The sequence below is a fragment of the Coregonus lavaretus genome (assembly GCF_964263955.1).
Source record: "Coregonus lavaretus genome assembly, contig: HAP1_SCAFFOLD_282, whole genome shotgun sequence".
Lineage (NCBI taxonomy): Eukaryota > Metazoa > Chordata > Actinopteri > Salmoniformes > Salmonidae > Coregonus > Coregonus lavaretus.
The window spans coordinates 301840-324181 of record NW_028162929.1 but is presented as its reverse complement, the minus strand read 5'-3'; the positions used below and the strand labels follow the sequence as shown (position 1 = coordinate 324181).

Below are 22342 nucleotides of genomic sequence, written 5' to 3'. Positions count from 1 at the left end.
ATATGGTCATACATTTGGCAGGAGGTTAGGAAGTGCAGCTCAGTTTCCACCTCATTTTGTGGGCAGTGTGCACATAGCCTGTCTTCTCTTGAGAGCCAGGTCTGCCTACGGCGGCCTTTCTCAGTAGCAAGGCTATGCTCACTGAGTCTGTACATAGTCAAAGCTTTCCTTAAGTTTGGGTCAGTCACAGTGGTCAGGTATCCTGCCACTTTGTACTCTCTGTTTAGGGCCAGATAGCAGATGTTACATGTGTCCAGATGCTCAGTGAATCAGTCAGTGGTGTGTACAATGTACCTGGTGAGGCTCGTTATTCACAGTACTGTGATGAGTGTGATTAGAAGGAGTCAGGCGCAGGAGGGTGAATCACAGAATACAGAGTTTATTCCATCGTACACAGTTGCGCTGGATATCAACAACAAAATACAGGCACAGGGGAATAATCTACCCCGACAATACAAGGTACGAGTAGCTCCAACAAAATACAGGCACAGGGGAATAATCTACCCCGACAATACAAGGTACGGTTAGCTCCACCGAGCTACACTCAACTCACATAAAACAATCACCCAGAAGGACAAGGGGGCAGAGGGAACACTTATACACGAACTAATGAGGGGATATGAACCAGGTGTGTGTAATTGACAAGACAAGACAAATGGAATGATGATATATGGAGCGGCAGTGGCTAGAAGGCCGGTGACGACGAACGCCGAAGCCTGCCCGAACAAGGAGGGGAGGCAGCCTCGGCGGAAGTCGTGACAAGTACAGATACTTTCAGACGCGTCCAAAGATAACAGCCTTCTGGCAGGATAACAATGAACCCGGGCAAGCAGCAGGAAGACCTGGTATACTGTCTTCTACTATGATGTCTTCTCTGGTTGGCTGCTGTCCTAGAACCTGGTGGAAAACTAGAGTTGATGTCTTGTCTGGTCCTAGACCCTGGTGGAAAACTAGGGTTGATGTCTTGTCTGGTCGTAGACCCTGGTGGAAAACTAGAGTTGATGTCTTGTCTGGTCGTAGACCCTGGTGGAAAACTAGGGTTGATGTCTTGTCTGGTCCTAGACCCTGGTGGAAAACTAGGGTTGATGTCTTGTCTGGTCGTAGACCCTGGTGGAAAACTAGGGTTGATGTCTTGTCTGGTCGTAGACCCTGGTGGAAAACTAGGGTTGATGTCTTGTCTGGTCCTAGACCCTGGTGGGAAAACTAGGGTTGATGTCTTGTCTGGTCCTAGACCCTGGTGGAAAACTAGGGTTGATGTCTTGTCTGGTCCTAGACCCTGGTGGAAAACTAGGGTTGATGTCTTGTCTGGTCCTAGACCCTGGTGGAAAACTAGGGTTGATGTCTTGTCTGGTCCTAGACCCTGGTGGAAAACTAGGGTTGATGTCTTGTCTGGTCCTAGACCCTGGTGGAAAACTAGGGTTGATGTCTTGTCTGGTCGTTGACCCTGGTGGAAAACTAGGGTTGATGTCTTGTCTGGTCGTAGACCCTGGTGGAAAACTAGGGTTGATGTCTTGTCTGGTCGTAGACCCTGGTGGAAAACTAGGGTTGATGTCTTGTCTGGTCCTAGACCCTGGTGGGAAAACTAGGGTTGATGTCTTGTCTGGTCGTAGACCCTGGTGGGAAAACTAGGGTTGATGTCTTGTCTGGTCGTAGACCCTGGTGGGAAAACTAGGGTTGATGTCTTGTCTGGTCCTAGACCCTGGTGGAAAACTAGGGTTGATGTCTTGTCTGGTCGTAGACCCTGGTGGAAAACTAGGGTTGATGTCTTGTCTGGTCCTAGACCCTGGTGGAAAACTAGGGTTGATGTCTTGTCTGGTCGTAGACCCTGGTGGAAAACTAGGGTTGATGTCTTGTCTGGTCCTAGACCCTGGTGGAGCTCTAGTTGATGTCTCTGTCCTGCTTTAGTTCCTCCTGGTCTCTTTCTTTCTCATCTATGGGTTCGCCGTAGAGATGGTCAAAAACGTCAAGTTCCTCTGTGTACACATCTCAGAGGAGCTGAAATGGTCAAACCACACGGACACTGTGGTGAAGAAGGCACGACAGCGACTCTTCAACCTCAGGAGGCTGAATAAATGTGGCCTGTCCCCAAGGGCCCTCAGTGTTCTAGAGGAGCCATCCTTAGTCTCCACTGCACCCTGCTCTGTTGATGTGGCCTGTCCCTGCTCTGTTGATGTGGCCTGTCCCTGCTCTGTTGATGTGGCCTGTCCCTGCTCTGTTGATGTGGCCTGTCCCTGCTCTGTTGATGTGGCCTGTCCCTGCTCTGTTGATGTGGCCTGTCCCTGCTCTGTATTACATCTGTGGCCCTGTGCATGTGACTGATAAACCCATTGAATTTTACTCTTTGACTTTCTAGATTTTCCTCCCTGTCACTCTCGTTTCCTCTCTGTTAATGCATGTCACATCTGTTAACTTCACAGAGTAGGCCTGTTTTTCTCCATGCTGACCATGGCCTGCTTTCTTACTACAGTGGACATCCATTCCTCCCGGTGGACATCCATTCCTCCCGGTGGACATCCAGTCCACCCGTTGGACATTCATTCCACAATTCCACTCAGAGGCACCAAGGACAAATAACAGAGAAGCGTTTGCTGATAAGATGTTGCTATATGGTTTGACCGTGTGAGCCAGTAGTATACAACTCAAAACAGACCAAATGTTCAGGGTCATAGTGTATGTTCAGGTTCATACTGTATGTTCAGGGTCATACTGTATGTTCATGTTCAGGGTCATAGTGTATGTTCAGGATCATACTGTATGTTCAGAGTACTACTGTATGTTCAGGGTCATACTGTATGTTCAGGGTCATACTGTATGTTCAGGGTCATACTGTATGTTCAGGATCATACTGTATGTTCATGTTCAGGGTCATAGTGTATGTTCAGGATCATACTGTATGTTCAGAGTACTACTGTATGTTCAGGGTCATACTGTATGTTCAGGGTCATACTGTATGTTCAGGGTCATACTGTATGTTCAGGGTCATACTGTATGTTCATGTTCAGGGTCATAGTGTATGTTCAGGATCATACTGTATGTTCAGGGTCATACTGTATGTTCAGGGTCATACTGTATGTTCAGGGTCATACTGTATGTTCAGGGTCATACTGTATGTTCAGGATCATACTGTATGTTCATGTTCAGGGTCATACTGTATGTTCATGTTCAGGGTCATAATGTATGTTCAGGGTCATACTGTATGTTCAGGGTCATACTGTATGTTCATGTTCAGGGTCATAATGTATGTTCAGGGTCATACTGTATGTTCAGGGTCATACTGTATGTTCATGGTCATACTGTATGTTCAGGGTCATACTGTATGTTCAGGGTCATACTGTATGTTCAGGGTCATACTGTATGTTCATGTTCAGGGTCATACTGTATGTTCAGGGTCATACTGTATGTTCAGGGTCACACTGTTGTTCATGTTCAGGGTACAACTGTATGTTCAGGGTCATACTGTATGTTCAGGGTCACACTGTTGTTCATGTTCAGGGTACTACTGTATGTTCAGTGTCACACTGTTGTTCATGTTCAGGGTACTACTGTATGTTCAGGGTCATACTGTATGTTCATGGTCATACTGTATGTTCAGGGTCATACTGTATGTTCAGGGTCATACTGTATGTTCAGGGTCATACTGTATGTTCATGTTCAGGGTCATACTGTATGTTCAGGGTCATAATGTATGTTCAGGGTCATACTGTATGTTCATGGTCATGCTGTATGTTCAGGGTCATACTGTATGTTCAGGGTCATACTGTATGTTCATGTTCAGGGTCATACTGTATGTTCAGGGTCATACTGTATGTTCAGGGTCATACTGTATGTTCAGGGTCATACTGTATGTTCAGGCTACTACTGTATGTTCAGGGTACTACTGTATGTTCAGGGTACTACTGTATGTTCAGGGTACTACTGTATGTTCAGGGTCATACTGTATGTTCATGTTCAGGGTCATACTGTATGTTCAGGGTCATACTGTATGTTCAGGGTCATACTGTATGTTCAGGGTCATACTGTATGTTCAGGGTCATACTGTATGTTCAGGGTCATACTGTATGTTCAGGGCACTACTGTATGTTCAGGGTCATACTGTATGTTCATGGTCATACTGTATGTTCAGGGTACTACTGTATGTTCTGGACATACTGTATGTTCATGTTCAGGGTCATATTGTATGTTCAGGGTCATAGTGTATGTTCAGGATCATACTGTATGTTCAGAGTACTACTGTATGTTAAGGGTCATACTGTATGTTCAGGGTCATAGTGTATGTTCATGTTCAGGGTCATACTGTATGTTCAGGGTACTACTGTATGTTCAGGGTCATACTGTATGTTCAGGGTCATACTGTATGTTCAGGGTACTACTGTATGTTCAGGGTCATACTGTATGTTCAGGGTCATACTGTATGTTCATGGTCATACTGTATGTTCAGGGTCATACTGTATGTTCAGGGTACTACTGTATTTTCAGGACCATACTGTATGTTCATGTTCAGGGTCATATTGTATGTTCAGGGTCATAGTGTATGTTCAGGATCATACTGTATGTTCAGAGTACTACTGTATGTTCAGGGTCATACTCTATGTTCAGGGTCATACTGGATGTTCATGTTCAGGGTCATACTGTATGTTCAGGGTCATACTGTATGTTCAGGGTACTACTGTATGTTCAGGGTCATACTGTATGTTCAGGGTACTACTGTATGTTCAGGGTCATACTGTATGTTCAGGGTACTACTGTATGTTCAGGGTACTACTGTATGTTCAGGGTCATACTGTATGTTCAGGGTCATACTGTATGTTCATGTTCAGGGTCATACTGTATGTTCAGGGTCATACTGTATGTTCAGGGTCATACTGTATGTTCATGTTCAGGGTACTACTGTATGTTCAGAGTCATACTGTATGTTCATGTTCAGGGTCATACTGTATGTTCAGGGTCATACTGTATGTTCAGGGTCATACTGTATGTTCAGGGTCATACTGTATGTTCATGTTCAGGGTCATACCGTATGTTCAAGGTCATACTGTATGTTCATGTTCAGGGTCATACTGTATGTTCAGGGTCATACTGTATGTGAAGGGTTATACTGTATGTTCATGTTCAGGGTCATACTGTATGTTCAGGGTCATACTGTATGTTCATGTTCAGGGTCATACTGTATGTTCAGGGTCATACTGTATGTTCAGGGTACTACTGTATTTTCAGGACCATACTGTATGTTCATGTTCAGGGTCATATTGTATGTTCAGGGTCATAGTGTATGTTCAGGATCATACTGTATGTTCAGAGTACTACTGTATGTTCAGGGTCATACTCTATGTTCAGGGTCATACTGTATGTTCATGTTCAGGGTAATACTGTATGTTCAGGGTCATACTGTATGTTCATGTTCAGGGTCATACTGTATGTTCAGGGTCATACTGTATGTTCAGGGTCATACTGTATGTTCAGGGTCATACTGTATGTTCATGTTCAGGGTCATACTGTATGTTCAGGGTCATACTGTATGTTCATGTTCAGGGTCATACTGTATGTTCAGGGTCATACTGTATGTTCAGGGTCACACTGTTGTTCATGTTCAGGGTACTACTGTATGTTCAGGGTCATACTGTATGTTCATGTTCAGGGTCATACTGTATGTTCAGGTTCATACTGTATGTTCAGGGTCATACTGTATGTTCAGGCTACTACTGTATGTTCAGGGTCATACTGTATGTTCAGGGTCATACTGTATGTTCAGGGTCATACTGTATGTTCAGGGTCATACTGTATGTTCATGTTCAGGGTCATACTGTATGTTCAGGTTCATACTGTATGTTCAGGGTCATACTGTATGTTCAGGCTACTACTGTATGTTCAGGGTCATACTGTATGTTCATGTTCAGGGTCATACTGTATGTTCAGGGTCATACTGTATGTTCAGGGTCATACTGTATGTTCATGGTCATGCTGTATGTTCAGGGTCATACTGTATGTTCATGTTCAGGGTCATACTGTATGTTCAGGGTCATACTGTATGTTCAGGGTACTACTGTATGTTCAGGGTCATACTTTATGTTCAGGGTCATAGTGTATGTTCAGGGTCATACTGTTTGTTCAGGGTCATAGTGTATGTTCATGTTCAGGGTCATACTGTATGTTCAGGGTCATACTGTATGTTCAGGGTCATAGTGTATGTTCATGTTCAGGGTCATATTGTATGTTCAGGGTCATAGTGTATGTTCAGGATCATACTGTATGTTCAGAGTACTACTGTATGTTCAGGGTCATACTCTATGTTCAGGGTCATACTGGATGTTCATGTTCAGGGTCATACTGTATGTTCAGGGTCATACTGTATGTTCAGGGTACTACTGTATGTTCAGGGTCATACTGTATGTTCAGGGTACTACTGTATGTTCAGGGTCATACTGTATGTTCAGGGTACTACTGTATGTTCAGGGTACTACTGTATGTTCAGGGTCATACTGTATGTTCAGGGTCATACTGTATGTTCATGTTCAGGGTCATACTGTATGTTCAGGGTCATACTGTATGTTCAGGGTCATACTGTATGTTCATGTTCAGGGTACTACTGTATGTTCAGAGTCATACTGTATGTTCATGTTCAGGGTCATACTGTATGTTCAGGGTCATACTGTATGTTCAGGGTCATACTGTATGTTCAGGGTCATACTGTATGTTCATGTTCAGGGTCATACTGTATGTTCAAGGTCATACTGTATGTTCATGTTCAGTGTCATACTGTATGTTCAGGGTCATACTGTATGTGAAGGGTTATACTGTATGTTCATGTTCAGGGTCATACTGTATGTTCAGGGTCATACTGTATGTTCATGTTCAGGGTCATACTGTATGTTCAGGGTCATACTGTATGTTCAGGGTACTACTGTATTTTCAGGACCATACTGTATGTTCATGTTCAGGGTCATATTGTATGTTCAGGGTCATAGTGTATGTTCAGGATCATACTGTATGTTCAGAGTACTACTGTATGTTCAGGGTCATACTCTATGTTCAGGGTCATACTGTATGTTCATGTTCAGGGTAATACTGTATGTTCAGGGTCATACTGTATGTTCATGTTCAGGGTCATACTGTATGTTCAGGGTCATACTGTATGTTCAGGGTCATACTGTATGTTCAGGGTCATACTGTATGTTCATGTTCAGGGTCATACTGTATGTTCAGGGTCATACTGTATGTTCATGTTCAGGGTCATACTGTATGTTCAGGGTCATACTGTATGTTCAGGGTCACACTGTTGTTCATGTTCAGGGTACTACTGTATGTTCAGGGTCATACTGTATGTTCATGTTCAGGGTCATACTGTATGTTCAGGGTCATACTGTATGTTCAGGGTCATACTGTATGTTCATGGTCATGCTGTATGTTCAGGGTCATACTGTATGTTCATGTTCAGGGTCATACTGTATGTTCAGGGTCATACTGTATGTTCAGGGTACTACTGTATGTTCAGGGTCATACTTTATGTTCAGGGTCATAGTGTATGTTCAGGGTCATACTGTTTGTTCAGGGTCATAGTGTATGTTCATGTTCAGGGTCATACTGTATGTTCAGGGTCATACTGTATGTTCAGGGTCATACTGTTTGTTCAGGGTCATAGTGTATGTTCATGTTCAGGGTCATATTGTATGTTCAGGGTCATAGTGTATGTTCAGGATCATACTGTATGTTCAGAGTACTACTGTATGTTCAGGGTCATACTCTATGTTCAGGGTCATACTGGATGTTCATGTTCAGGGTCATACTGTATGTTCAGGGTCATACTGTATGTTCAGGGTACTACTGTATGTTCAGGGTCATACTGTATGTTCAGGGTACTACTGTATGTTCAGGGTCATACTGTATGTTCAGGGTACTACTGTATGTTCAGGGTACTACTGTATGTTCAGGGTCATACTGTATGTTCAGGGTCATACTGTATGTTCATGTTCAGGGTCATACTGTATGTTCAGGGTCATACTGTATGTTCATGTTCAGGGTACTACTGTATGTTCAGAGTCATACTGTATGTTCATGTTCAGGGTCATACTGTATGTTCAGGGTCATACTGTATGTTCAGGGTCATACTGTATGTTCAGGGTCATACTGTATGTTCATGTTCAGGGTCATACTGTATGTTCAAGGTCATACTGTATGTTCATGTTCAGTGTCATACTGTATGTTCAGGGTCATACTGTATGTGAAGGGTTATACTGTATGTTCATGTTCAGGGTCATACTGTATGTTCAGGGTCATACTGTATGTTCATGTTCAGGGTCATACTGTATGTTCAGGGTCATACTGTATGTTCAGGGTACTACTGTATTTTCAGGACCATACTGTATGTTCATGTTCAGGGTCATATTGTATGTTCAGGGTCATAGTGTATGTTCAGGATCATACTGTATGTTCAGAGTACTACTGTATGTTCAGGGTCATACTCTATGTTCAGGGTCATACTGTATGTTCATGTTCAGGGTAATACTGTATGTTCAGGGTCATACTGTATGTTCATGTTCAGGGTCATACTGTATGTTCAGGGTCATACTGTATGTTCAGGGTCATACTGTATGTTCAGGGTCATACTGTATGTTCATGTTCAGGGTCATACTGTATGTTCAGGGTCATACTGTATGTTCATGTTCAGGGTCATACTGTATGTTCAGGGTCATACTGTATGTTCAGGGTCACACTGTTGTTCATGTTCAGGGTACTACTGTATGTTCAGGGTCATACTGTATGTTCATGTTCAGGGTCATACTGTATGTTCAGGTTCATACTGTATGTTCAGGGTCATACTGTATGTTCAGGCTACTACTGTATGTTCAGGGTCATACTGTATGTTCAGGGTCATACTGTATGTTCAGGGTCATACTGTATGTTCAGGGTCATACTGTATGTTCAGGGTCATACTGTATGTTCATGTTCAGGGTCATACTGTATGTTCAGGTTCATACTGTATGTTCAGGGTCATACTGTATGTTCAGGCTACTACTGTATGTTCAGGGTCATACTGTATGTTCATGTTCAGGGTCATACTGTATGTTCAGGGTCATACTGTATGTTCAGGGTCATACTGTATGTTCATGGTCATGCTGTATGTTCAGGGTCATACTGTATGTTCATGTTCAGGGTCATACTGTATGTTCAGGGTCATACTGTATGTTCAGGGTACTACTGTATGTTCAGGGTCATACTTTATGTTCAGGGTCATAGTGTATGTTCAGGGTCATACTGTTTGTTCAGGGTCATAGTGTATGTTCATGTTCAGGGTCATACTGTATGTTCAGGGTCATACTGTATGTTCAGGGTCATACTGTTTGTTCAGGGTCATAGTGTATGTTCATGTTCAGGGTACTACTGTATGTTCAGGGTCTTACTTTATGTTCAGGGTCATACAGTATGTTCAGGGTCATACTGTATGTTCAGGGTCATACTGTATGTTCATGTTCAGGGTCATACTGTATGTTCAGGGTCATACTGTATGTTCATGTTCAGGGTCATACTGTATGTTCAGGGTCATACTGTATGTTCATGTTCAGGGTCATACTGTATGTTCAGGGTCATACTGTATGTTCAGGGTCATACTGTATGTTCATGCTCAGGGTCATACTGTATGTTCAGGGTCATAATGTATGTTCAGGGTCATACTGTATGTTCAGGGTCATACTGTATGTTCATGTTCAGGGTCATACTGTATGTTCAGGGTCATACTGTATGTTCAGGGTCATACTGTATGTTCAGGGTCATACTGTATGTTCATGTTCAGGGTCATACTGTATGTTCAAGGTCATACTGTATGTTCATGTTCAGGGTCATACTGTATGTTCAGGGTCATACTGTATGTGAAGGGTCATACTGTATGTTCATGTTCAGGGTCATACTGTATGTTAAGGTACTACTGTATGCTCAGGGTCATACTGTATGTTCAGGGTCATACTGTATGTTCAAGGTCATACTGTATGTTCAGGGTACTACTGTATTTTCAGGACCATACTGTATGTTCATGTTCAGGGTCATATTGTATGTTCAGCGTCATAGTGTATGTTCAGGATCATACTGTATGTTCAGAGTACTACTGTATGTTCAGGGTCATACTCTATGTTCAGGGTCATACTGTATGTTCATGTTCAGGGTCATACTGTATGTTCAGGGTCATACTGTATGTTCATGTTCAGGGTCATACTGTATGTTCAGGGTCATACTGTATGTTCAGGGTCATACTGTATGTTCATGTTCAGGGTCATACTGTATGTTCAGGGTCATACTGTATGTTCATGTTCAGGGTCATACTGTATGTTCAGGGTCATACTGTATGTTCAGGGTCATACTGTTGTTCATGTTCAGGGTACTACTGTATGTTCAGGGTCATACTGTATGTTCATGTTCAGGGTCATACTGTATGTTCAGGTTCATACTGTATGTTCAGGGTCATACTGTATGTTCAGGCTACTACTGTATGTTCAGGGTCATACTGTATGTTCAGGTACTACTGTATGTTCAGGGTCATACTGTATGTTCAGGGTCATACTGTATGTTCAGGGTCATACTGTATGTTCATGGTCATGCTGTATGTTCAGGGTCATACTGTATGTTCATGTTCAGGGTAATACTGTATGTTCAGGGTCATACTGTATGTTCAGGGTACTACTGTATGTTCAGGGTCATACTGTATGTTCAGGGTCATAGTGTATGTTCAGGGTCATACTGTATTTTCAGGGTCATAGTGTATGTTCAGGGTCATACTGTATGTTCAGGGTCAAACTGTATGTTCAGGGTACTACTGTATGTTCAGGGTCTTACTTTATGTTCAGGGTCATACTGTATGTTCATGTTCAGGGTCATACTGTATGTTCAGGGTCATACTGTATGTTCATGTTCAGGGTCATACTGTATGTTCAGGGTCATACTGTATGTTCATGTTCAGGGTCATACTGTATGTTCAGGGTCATACTGTATGTTCATGTTCAGGGTCATACTGTATGTTCAGGGTCATACTGTATGTTCAGGGTCATACTGTATGTTCAGGGTCATACTGTATGTTCATGTTCAGGGTACTACTGTATGTTCAGGGTCATACTGTATGTTCATGTTCAGGGTCATACTGTATGTTCAGGGTCATACTGTATGTTCAGGGTCATACTGTATGTTCAGGCTACTACTGTATGTTCAGGGTCATACTGTATGTTCAGGGTCATACTGTATGTTCAGGGTCATACTGTATGTTCAGGGTCATACTGTATGTTCATGTTCAGGGTCATACTGTATGTTCAAGGTCATACTGTATGTTCATGTTCAGGGTCATACTGTATGTTCAAGGTCATACTGTATGTTCATGTTCAGGGTCATACTGTATGTTCAGGGTCATACTGTATGTGAAGGGTCATACTGTATGTTCATGTTCAGGGTCATACTGTATGTTCAGGGTACTACTGTATGCTCAGTGTCATACTGTATGTTCAGGGTCATACTGTATGTTCAGGGTCATACTGTATGTTCAGGGTACTACTGTATTTTCAGGACCATACTGTATGTTCATGGTCAGGGTCATATTGTATGTTCAGGGTCATAGTGTATGTTCAGGATCATACTGTATGTTCAGAGTACTACTGTATGTTCAGGGTCATACTCTATGTTCAGGGTCATACTGTATGTTCATGTTCAGGGTCATAGTGTATGTTCAGGGTCATACTGTATGTTCATGTTCAGGGTCATACTGTATGTTCAGGGTCATACTGTATGTTCAGGGTCATACTGTATGTTCAGGGTCATACTGTATGTTCATGTTCAGGGTCATACTGTATGTTCAGGGTCATACTGTATGTTCATGTTCAGGGTCATACTGTATGTTCATGTTCAGGGTCATACTGTATGTTCATGTTCAGGGTCATACTGTATGTTCAGGTTCATACTGTATTTTCAGGGTCATACTGTATGTTCAGGGTCATACTGTATGTTCAGGGTCATACTGTATGTTCAGGGTCATACTGTATGTTCAGGGTCATACTGTATGTTCATGTTCAGGGTCATACTGTATGTTCAGGGTCATACTGTATGTTCATGTTCAGGGTCATACTGTATGTTCAGGGTCATACTGTATGTTCAGGGTCATACTGTATGTTCATGTTCAGGGTCATACTGTATGTTCAGGGTCATACTGTATGTTCAGGGTCATACTGTATGTTTATGGTCATACTGTATGTTCAGGGTCTTACTGTATGTTCAGGGTACTACTGTATGCTCAGGGTCATACTGTATGTTCAGGGTCATACTGTATGTTCAGGGTCATACTGTATGTTCAGGGTACTACTGTATTTTCAGGACCATACTGTATGTTCATGTTCAGGGTCATATTGTATGTTCAGGATCATACTGTATGTTCAGAGTAATACTGTATGTTCAGGGTCATACTCTATGTTCAGGGTCATACTGGATGTTCATGTTCAGGGTCATACTGTATGTTCAGGGTCATACTGTATGTTCAGGGTCATACTGTATGTTCATGTTCAGGGTCATACTGTATGTTCAGGGTCATACTGTATGTTCAGGGTCATACTGTATGTTCATGTTCAGGGTACTACTGTATGTTCAGAGTCATACTGTATGTTCATGTTCAGGGTCATACTGTATGTTCAGGGTCATACTGTATGTTCAGGGTCATACTGTATGTTCAGGGTCATACTGTATGTTCAGGGTCATACTGTATGTTCATGTTCAGGATCATACTGTATGTTCAAGGTCATACTGTATGTTCATGTTCAGGGTCATACTGTATGTTCAGGGTACTACTGTATGCTCAGGGTCATACTGTATGTTCAGGGTCATACTGTATGTTCAGGGTCATACTGTATGTTCAGGGTCATACTGTATGTTCAGGATCATACTGTATGTTCAAGGTCATACTGTATGTTCATGTTCAGGGTCATACTGTATGTTCAGGGTACTACTGTATGCTCAGGGTCATACTGTATGTTCAGGGTCATACTGTATGTTCATGTTCAGGGTCATACTGTATGTTCAGGGTCATACTGTATGTTCAGGGTCATACTGTATGTTCAGGGTCATACTGTATGTTCATGTTCAGGGTCATATTGTATGTTCAGGGTCATATTGTATGTTCAGGGTCATATTGTATGTTCAGGGTCATAGTGTATGTTCAGGATCATACTGTATGTTCAGAGTACTACTGTATGTTCAGGGTCATACTCTATGTTCAGGGTCATACTGTATGTTCATGTTCAGGGTAATACTGTATGTTCAGGGTCATACTGTATGTTCATGTTCAGGGTCATACTGTATGTTCAGGGTCATACTGTATGTTCAGGGTCATACTGTATGTTCATGTTCAGGGTACTACTGTATGTTCAGGGTCATACTGTATGTTCATGTTCAGGGTCATACTGTATGTTCAGGGTCATACTGTATGTTCATGTTCAGGGTCATACTGTATGTTCAGGTTCATACTGTATGTTCAGGGTCATACTGTATGTTCATGTTCAGGGTCATACTGTATGTTCAGGGTCATACTGTATGTTCAGGGTCACACTGTTGTTCATGTTCAGGGTACTACTGTATGTTCAGGGTCATACTGTATGTTCATGTTCAGGGTCATACTGTATGTTCAGGTTCATACTGTATGTTCAGGGTCATACTGTATGTTCAGGCTACTACTGTATGTTCAGGGTCATACTGTATGTTCAGGGTCATACTGTATGTTCAGGGTCATACTGTATGTTCAGGGTCATACTGTATGTTCATGGTCATGCTGTATGTTCAGGGTCATACTGTATGTTCATGTTCAGGGTCATACTGTATGTTCAGGGTCATACTGTATGTTCAGGGTACTACTGTATGTTCAGGGTCATACTGTATGTTCAGGGTCATAGTGTATGTTCAGGGTCATATTGTATGTTCAGGGTCAAACTGTATGTTCAGGGTACTACTGTATGTTCAGGGTCTTACTTTATGTTCAGGGTCATACAGTATGTTCAGGGTCATACTGTATGTTCAGGGTCATACTGTATGTTCATGTTCAGGGTCATACTGTATGTTCAGGGTCATACTGTATGTTCATGTTCAGGGTCATACTGTATGTTCAGGGTCATACTGTATGTTCATGTTCAGGGTCATACTGTATGTTCAGGGTCATACTGTATGTTCAGGGTCATACTGTATGTTCAGGGTCATACTGTATGTTCATGTTCAGGGTCATACTGTATGTTCAGGGTCATACTGTATGTTCAGGGTCATACTGTATGTTCATGTTCAGGGTCATACTGTATGTTCAGGGTCATACTGTATGTTCAGGGTCACACTGTTGTTCATGTTCAGGGTACTACTGTATGTTCAGGGTCATACTGTATGTTCATGTTCAGGGTCATACTGTATGTTCAGGGTCATACTGTATGTTCATGTTCAGGGTCATACTGTATGTTCAGGGTCATACTGTATGTGAAGGGTCATACTGTATGTTCATGTTCAGGGTCATACTGTATGTTAAGGTACTACTGTATGCTCAGGGTCATACTGTATGTTCAGGGTCATACTGTATGTTCATGTTCAGGGTAATACTGTATGTTCAAGGTCATACTGTATGTTCAGGGTACTACTGTATTTTCAGGACCATACTGTATGTTCATGTTCAGGGTCATATTGTATGTTCAGGGACATAGTGTATGTTCAGGATCATACTGTATGTTCAGAGTACTACTGTATGTTCAGGGTCATACTGTATGTTCAGGGTCATACTGTATGTTCAGGCTACTACTGTATGTTCAGGGTCATACTGTATGTTCAGGGTCATACTGTATGTTCAGGGTCATACTGTATGTTCAGGGTCATACTGTATGTTCATGGTCATGCTGTATGTTCAGGGTCATACTGTATGTTCATGTTCAGGGTCATACTGTATGTTCAGGGTCATACTGTATGTTCAGGGTACTACTGTATGTTCAGGGTCATACTGTATGTTCAGGGTCATAGTGTATGTTCAGGGTCATACTGTATGTTCAGGGTCAAACTGTATGTTCAGGGTACTACTGTATGTTCAGGGTCTTACTTTATGTTCAGGGTCATACAGTATGTTCAGGGTCATACTGTATGTTCAGGGTCATACTGTATGTTCATGTTCAGGGTCATACTGTATGTTCAGGGTCATACTGTATGTTCATGTTCAGGGTCATACTGTATGTTCAGGGTCATACTGTATGTTCATGTTCAGGGTCATACTGTATGTTCAGGGTCATACTGTATGTTCAGGGTCATACTGTATGTTCAGGGTCATACTGTATGTTCATGTTCAGGGTCATACTGTATGTTCAGGGTCATACTGTATGTTCAGGGTCATACTGTATGTTCATGTTCAGGGTCATACTGTATGTTCAGGGTCATACTGTATGTTCAGGGTCACACTGTTGTTCATGTTCAGGGTACTACTGTATGTTCAGGGTCATACTGTATGTTCATGTTCAGGGTCATACTGTATGTTCAGGGTCATACTGTATGTTCATGTTCAGGGTCATACTGTATGTTCAGGGTCATACTGTATGTGAAGGGTCATACTGTATGTTCATGTTCAGGGTCATACTGTATGTTAAGGTACTACTGTATGCTCAGGGTCATACTGTATGTTCAGGGTCATACTGTATGTTCATGTTCAGGGTAATACTGTATGTTCAAGGTCATACTGTATGTTCAGGGTACTACTGTATTTTCAGGACCATACTGTATGTTCATGTTCAGGGTCATATTGTATGTTCAGGGACATAGTGTATGTTCAGGATCATACTGTATGTTCAGAGTACTACTGTATGTTCAGGGTCATACTGTATGTTCAGGGTCATACTGTATGTTCATGTTCAGGGTCATACTGTATGTTCAGGGTCATACTGTATGTTCATGTTCAGGGTCATACTGTATGTTCAGGGTCATACTGTATGTTCATGTTCAGGGTCATACTGTATGTTCAGGGTCATACTGTATGTTCAGGGTCATACTGTTGTTCATGTTCAGGGTACTACTGTATGTTCAGGGTCATACTGTATGTTCATGTTCAGGGTCATACTGTATGTTCAGGGTCATACTGTATATTCAGGGTCATACTGTATGTTCAGGCTACTACTGTATGTTCAGGGTCATACTGTATGTTCAGGGTACTACTGTATGTTCAGGGTCATACTGTATGTTCAGGGTCATACTGTATGTTCAGGGTCATACTGTATGTTCATGTTCAGGGTAATACTGTATGTTCAGGGTCATACTGTATGTTCAGGGTACTACTGTATGTTCAGGGTCATACTGTATGTTCAGGGTCATACTGTATGTTCAGGGTCATACTGTATGTTCATGTTCAGGGTCATACTGTATGTTCAGGGTACTACTGTATGTTCAGGGTCATACTGTATGTTCAGGGTCATAGTGTATGTTCAGGGTCATACTGTATGTTCAGGGTCATAGTGTATGTTCAGGGTCATACTGTATGTTCAGGGTCAAATTGTATGTTCAGGGTACTACTGTATGTTCAGGGTCTTACTTTATGTTCAGGGTCATACAGTATGTTCAGGGTCATACTGTATGTTCAGGGTCATACTGTATGTTCATGTTCAGGGTCATACTGTATGTTCAGGGTCATACTGTATGTTCATGTTCAGGGTCATACTGTATGTTCAGGGTCATACTTTATGTTCATGTTCAGGGTCATACTGTATGTTCAAGGTCATACTGTATGTTCATGTTCAGGGTCATACTGTATGTTCAGGGTCATACTGTATGTTCAGGGTCATACTGTATGTTCATGTTCAGGGTACTACTGTATGTTCAGGGTCATACTGTATGTTCATGTTCAGGGTCATACTGTATGTTCAGGGTCATACTGTATGTTCATGTTCAGGGTCATACTGTATGTTCAAGGTCATACTGTATGTTCATGTTCAGGGTCATACTGTATGTTCAGGGTCATACTGTATGTGAAGGGTCATACTGTATGTTCATGTTCAGGGTCATACTGTATGTTCAGGGTACTACTGTATGCTCAGTGTCATACTGTATGTTCAGGGTCATACTGTATGTTCAGGGTCATACTGTATGTTCAGGGTACTACTGTATTTTCAGGACCATACTGTATGTTCATGTTCAGGATCATACTGTATGTTCAGAGTACTACTGTATGTTCAGGGTCATACTCTATGTTCAGGGTCATACTGTATGTTCATGTTCAGGGTCATACTGTATGTTCAGGGTCATACTGTATGTTCATGTTCAGGGTAATACTGTATGTTCAGGGTCATACTGTATGTTCATGTTCAGGGTCATACTTTATGTTCAGGGTCATACTGTATGTTCAGGGTCATACTGTATGTTCAGGGTCATACTGTATGTTCATGTTCAGGGTCATACTGTATGTTCAGGGTCATACTGTATGTTCATGTTCAGGGTCATACTGTATGTTCATGTTCAGGGTCATACTGTATGTTCATGTTCAGGGTCATACTGTATGTTCAGGTTCATACTGTATTTTCAGGGTCATACTGTATGTTCATGTTCAGGGTCATACTGTATGTTCAGGGTCATACTGTATGTTCATGTTCAGGGTCATACTGTATGTTCAGGGTCATACTGTATGTGCAGGGTCATACTGTATGTTCAGGGTCATACTGTATGTTCATGTTCAGGGTCATACTGTATGTTCAGGGTCATACTGTATGTTCAGGGTCATACTGTATGTTCAGGGTCATAGTGTATGTTCAGGGTACTACTGTATTTTCAGGACCATACTGTATGTTCATGTTCAGGGTCATATTGTATGTTCAGGATCATACTGTATGTTCAGAGTAATACTGTATGTTCAGGGTCATACTCTATGTTCAGGGTCATACTGGATGTTCATGTTCAGGGTCATACTGTATGTTCAGGGTCATACTGTATGTTCAGGTTCATACTGAATGTTCATGTTCAGGGTCATACTATATGTTCAGGGTCATACTGTATGTTCATGTTCAGGGTCATACTGTATGTTCAGGGTCATACTGTATGTTCAGGGTCATACTGTATGTTCAGGGTCATACTGTATGTTCATGTTCAGGATCATACTGTATGTTCAGGGTCATACTGTATGTTCATGTTCAGGGTCATACTGTATGTTCAGGGTCATACTGTATGTTCAGGGTCATACTGTATGTTCAGGGTCATACTGTATGTTCATGTTCAGGGTACTACTGTATGTTCAGGGTCATACTGTATGTTCATGTTCAGGGTCATACTGTATGTTCAGGTTCATACTGTATGTTCAGGGTCATACTGTATGTTCAGGCTACTACTGTATGTTCAGGGTCATACTGTATGTTCAGGGTACTACTGTATGTTAAGGGTCATACTGTATGTTCAGGGTCATACTGTATGTTCAGGGTCATGCTGTATGTTCATGGTCATGCTGTATGTTCAGGGTCATACTGTATGTTCATGTTCAGGGTACTACTGTATGTTCAGGGTCATACTGTATGTTCATGTTCAGGGTCATACTGTATGTTCAGGTTCATACTGTATGTTCAGGGTCATACTGTATGTTCAGGCTACTACTGTATGTTCAGGGTCATACTGTATGTTCAGGGTACTACTGTATGTTCAGGGTCATACTGTATGTTCAGGGTCATACTGTATGTTCAGGGTCATACTGTATGTTCAGGGTCATACTGTATGTTCATGTTCAGGGTCATACTGTATGTTCAGGGTCATACTGTATGTTCAGGGTCATACTGTATGTTCATGTTCAGGGTCATACTGTATGTTCAGGGTCATACTGTATGTTCAGGGTCACACTGTTGTTCATGTTCAGGGTACTACTGTATGTTCAGGGTCATACTGTATGTTCATGTTCAGGGTCATACTGTATGTTCAGGGTCATACTGTATGTTCATGTTCAGGGTCATACTGTATGTTCAGGGTACTACTGTATGTTCAGAGTCATACTGTATGTTCATGTTCAGGGTCATACTGTATGTTCAGGGTCATACTGTATGTTCAGGGTCATACTGTATGTTCAGGGTCATACTGTATGTTCATGTTCAGGGTCATACTGTATGTTCAAGGTCATACTGTATGTTCATGTTCAGTGTCATACTGTATGTTCAGGGTCATACTGTATGTGAAGGGTTATACTGTATGTTCATGTTCAGGGTCATACTGTATGTTCAGGGTCATACTGTATGTTCATGTTCAGGGTCATACTGTATGTTCAGGGTCATACTGTATGTTCAGGGTACTACTGTATTTTCAGGACCATACTGTATGTTCATGTTCAGGGTCATATTGTATGTTCAGGGTCATAGTGTATGTTCAGGATCATACTGTATGTTCAGAGTACTACTGTATGTTCAGGGTCATACTCTATGTTCAGGGTCATACTGTATGTTCATGTTCAGGGTAATACTGTATGTTCAGGGTCATACTGTATGTTCATGTTCAGGGTCATACTGTATGTTCAGGGTCATACTGTATGTTCAGGGTCATACTGTATGTTCAGGGTCATACTGTATGTTCATGTTCAGGGTCATACTGTATGTTCAGGGTCATACTGTATGTTCATGTTCAGGGTCATACTGTATGTTCAGGGTCATACTGTATGTTCAGGGTCACACTGTTGTTCATGTTCAGGGTACTACTGTATGTTCAGGGTCATACTGTATGTTCATGTTCAGGGTCATACTGTATGTTCAGGGTCATACTGTATGTTCAGGGTCATACTGTATGTTCATGGTCATGCTGTATGTTCAGGGTCATACTGTATGTTCATGTTCAGGGTCATACTGTATGTTCAGGGTCATACTGTATGTTCAGGGTACTACTGTATGTTCAGGGTCATACTTTATGTTCAGGGTCATAGTGTATGTTCAGGGTCATACTGTTTGTTCAGGGTCATAGTGTATGTTCATGTTCAGGGTCATACTGTATGTTCAGGGTCATACTGTATGTTCAGGGTCATACTGTTTGTTCAGGGTCATAGTGTATGTTCATGTTCAGGGTCATATTGTATGTTCAGGGTCATAGTGTATGTTCAGGATCATACTGTATGTTCAGAGTACTACTGTATGTTCAGGGTCATACTCTATGTTCAGGGTCATACTGGATGTTCATGTTCAGGGTCATACTGTATGTTCAGGGTCATACTGTATGTTCAGGGTACTACTGTATGTTCAGGGTCATACTGTATGTTCAGGGTACTACTGTATGTTCAGGGTCATACTGTATGTTCAGGGTACTACTGTATGTTCAGGGTACTACTGTATGTTCAGGGTCATACTGTATGTTCAGGGTCATACTGTATGTTCATGTTCAGGGTCATACTGTATGTTCAGGGTCATACTGTATGTTCAGGGTCATACTGTATGTTCATGTTCAGGGTACTACTGTATGTTCAGAGTCATACTGTATGTTCATGTTCAGGGTCATACTGTATGTTCAGGGTCATACTGTATGTTCAGGGTCATACTGTATGTTCAGGGTCATACTGTATGTTCATGTTCAGGGTCATACTGTATGTTCAAGGTCATACTGTATGTTCATGTTCAGTGTCATACTGTATGTTCAGGGTCATACTGTATGTGAAGGGTTATACTGTATGTTCATGTTCAGGGTCATACTGTATGTTCAGGGTCATACTGTATGTTCATGTTCAGGGTCATACTGTATGTTCAGGGTCATACTGTATGTTCAGGGTACTACTGTATTTTCAGGACCATACTGTATGTTCATGTTCAGGGTCATATTGTATGTTCAGGGTCATAGTGTATGTTCAGGATCATACTGTATGTTCAGAGTACTACTGTATGTTCAGGGTCATACTCTATGTTCAGGGTCATACTGTATGTTCATGTTCAGGGTAATACTGTATGTTCAGGGTCATACTGTATGTTCATGTTCAGGGTCATACTGTATGTTCAGGGTCATACTGTATGTTCAGGGTCATACTGTATGTTCAGGGTCATACTGTATGTTCATGTTCAGGGTCATACTGTATGTTCAGGGTCATACTGTATGTTCATGTTCAGGGTCATACTGTATGTTCAGGGTCATACTGTATGTTCAGGGTCACACTGTTGTTCATGTTCAGGGTACTACTGTATGTTCAGGGTCATACTGTATGTTCATGTTCAGGGTCATACTGTATGTTCAGGTTCATACTGTATGTTCAGGGTCATACTGTATGTTCAGGCTACTACTGTATGTTCAGGGTCATACTGTATGTTCAGGGTCATACTGTATGTTCAGGGTCATACTGTATGTTCAGGGTCATACTGTATGTTCAGGGTCATACTGTATGTTCATGTTCAGGGTCATACTGTATGTTCAGGTTCATACTGTATGTTCAGGGTCATACTGTATGTTCAGGCTACTACTGTATGTTCAGGGTCATACTGTATGTTCATGTTCAGGGTCATACTGTATGTTCAGGGTCATACTGTATGTTCAGGGTCATACTGTATGTTCATGGTCATGCTGTATGTTCAGGGTCATACTGTATGTTCATGTTCAGGGTCATACTGTATGTTCAGGGTCATACTGTATGTTCAGGGTACTACTGTATGTTCAGGGTCATACTTTATGTTCAGGGTCATAGTGTATGTTCAGGGTCATACTGTTTGTTCAGGGTCATAGTGTATGTTCATGTTCAGGGTCATACTGTATGTTCAGGGTCATACTGTATGTTCAGGGTCATACTGTTTGTTCAGGGTCATAGTGTATGTTCATGTTCAGGGTACTACTGTATGTTCAGGGTCTTACTTTATGTTCAGGGTCATACAGTATGTTCAGGGTCATACTGTATGTTCAGGGTCATACTGTATGTTCATGTTCAGGGTCATACTGTATGTTCAGGGTCATACTGTATGTTCATGTTCAGGGTCATACTGTATGTTCAGGGTCATACTGTATGTTCATGTTCAGGGTCATACTGTATGTTCAGGGTCATACTGTATGTTCAGGGTCATACTGTATGTTCATGCTCAGGGTCATACTGTATGTTCAGGGTCATAATGTATGTTCAGGGTCATACTGTATGTTCAGGGTCATACTGTATGTTCATGTTCAGGGTCATACTGTATGTTCAGGGTCATACTGTATGTTCAGGGTCATACTGTATGTTCAGGGTCATACTGTATGTTCATGTTCAGGGTCATACTGTATGTTCAAGGTCATACTGTATGTTCATGTTCAGGGTCATACTGTATGTTCAGGGTCATACTGTATGTGAAGGGTCATACTGTATGTTCATGTTCAGGGTCATACTGTATGTTAAGGTACTACTGTATGCTCAGGGTCATACTGTATGTTCAGG

General features: G+C 41.8%; 2 protein-coding genes across 2 annotated transcripts in view; one reads left to right on the top strand and one right to left on the bottom strand.

Moving 5' to 3' along the window:
• LOC311118679 (BTB/POZ domain-containing protein 3) overlaps positions 1-22342 on the bottom strand; it is a gene marked incomplete at its 3' end in the record, with an annotated part of 445507 nt that overhangs the window by 218650 nt on the left and 204515 nt on the right. The window lies entirely within an intron of this gene.
• The window catches only part of LOC311118676 (serine palmitoyltransferase 3-like), a 119364-nt gene that overhangs the window by 85168 nt on the left and 11854 nt on the right, over positions 1-22342 (top strand). The window lies entirely within an intron of this gene.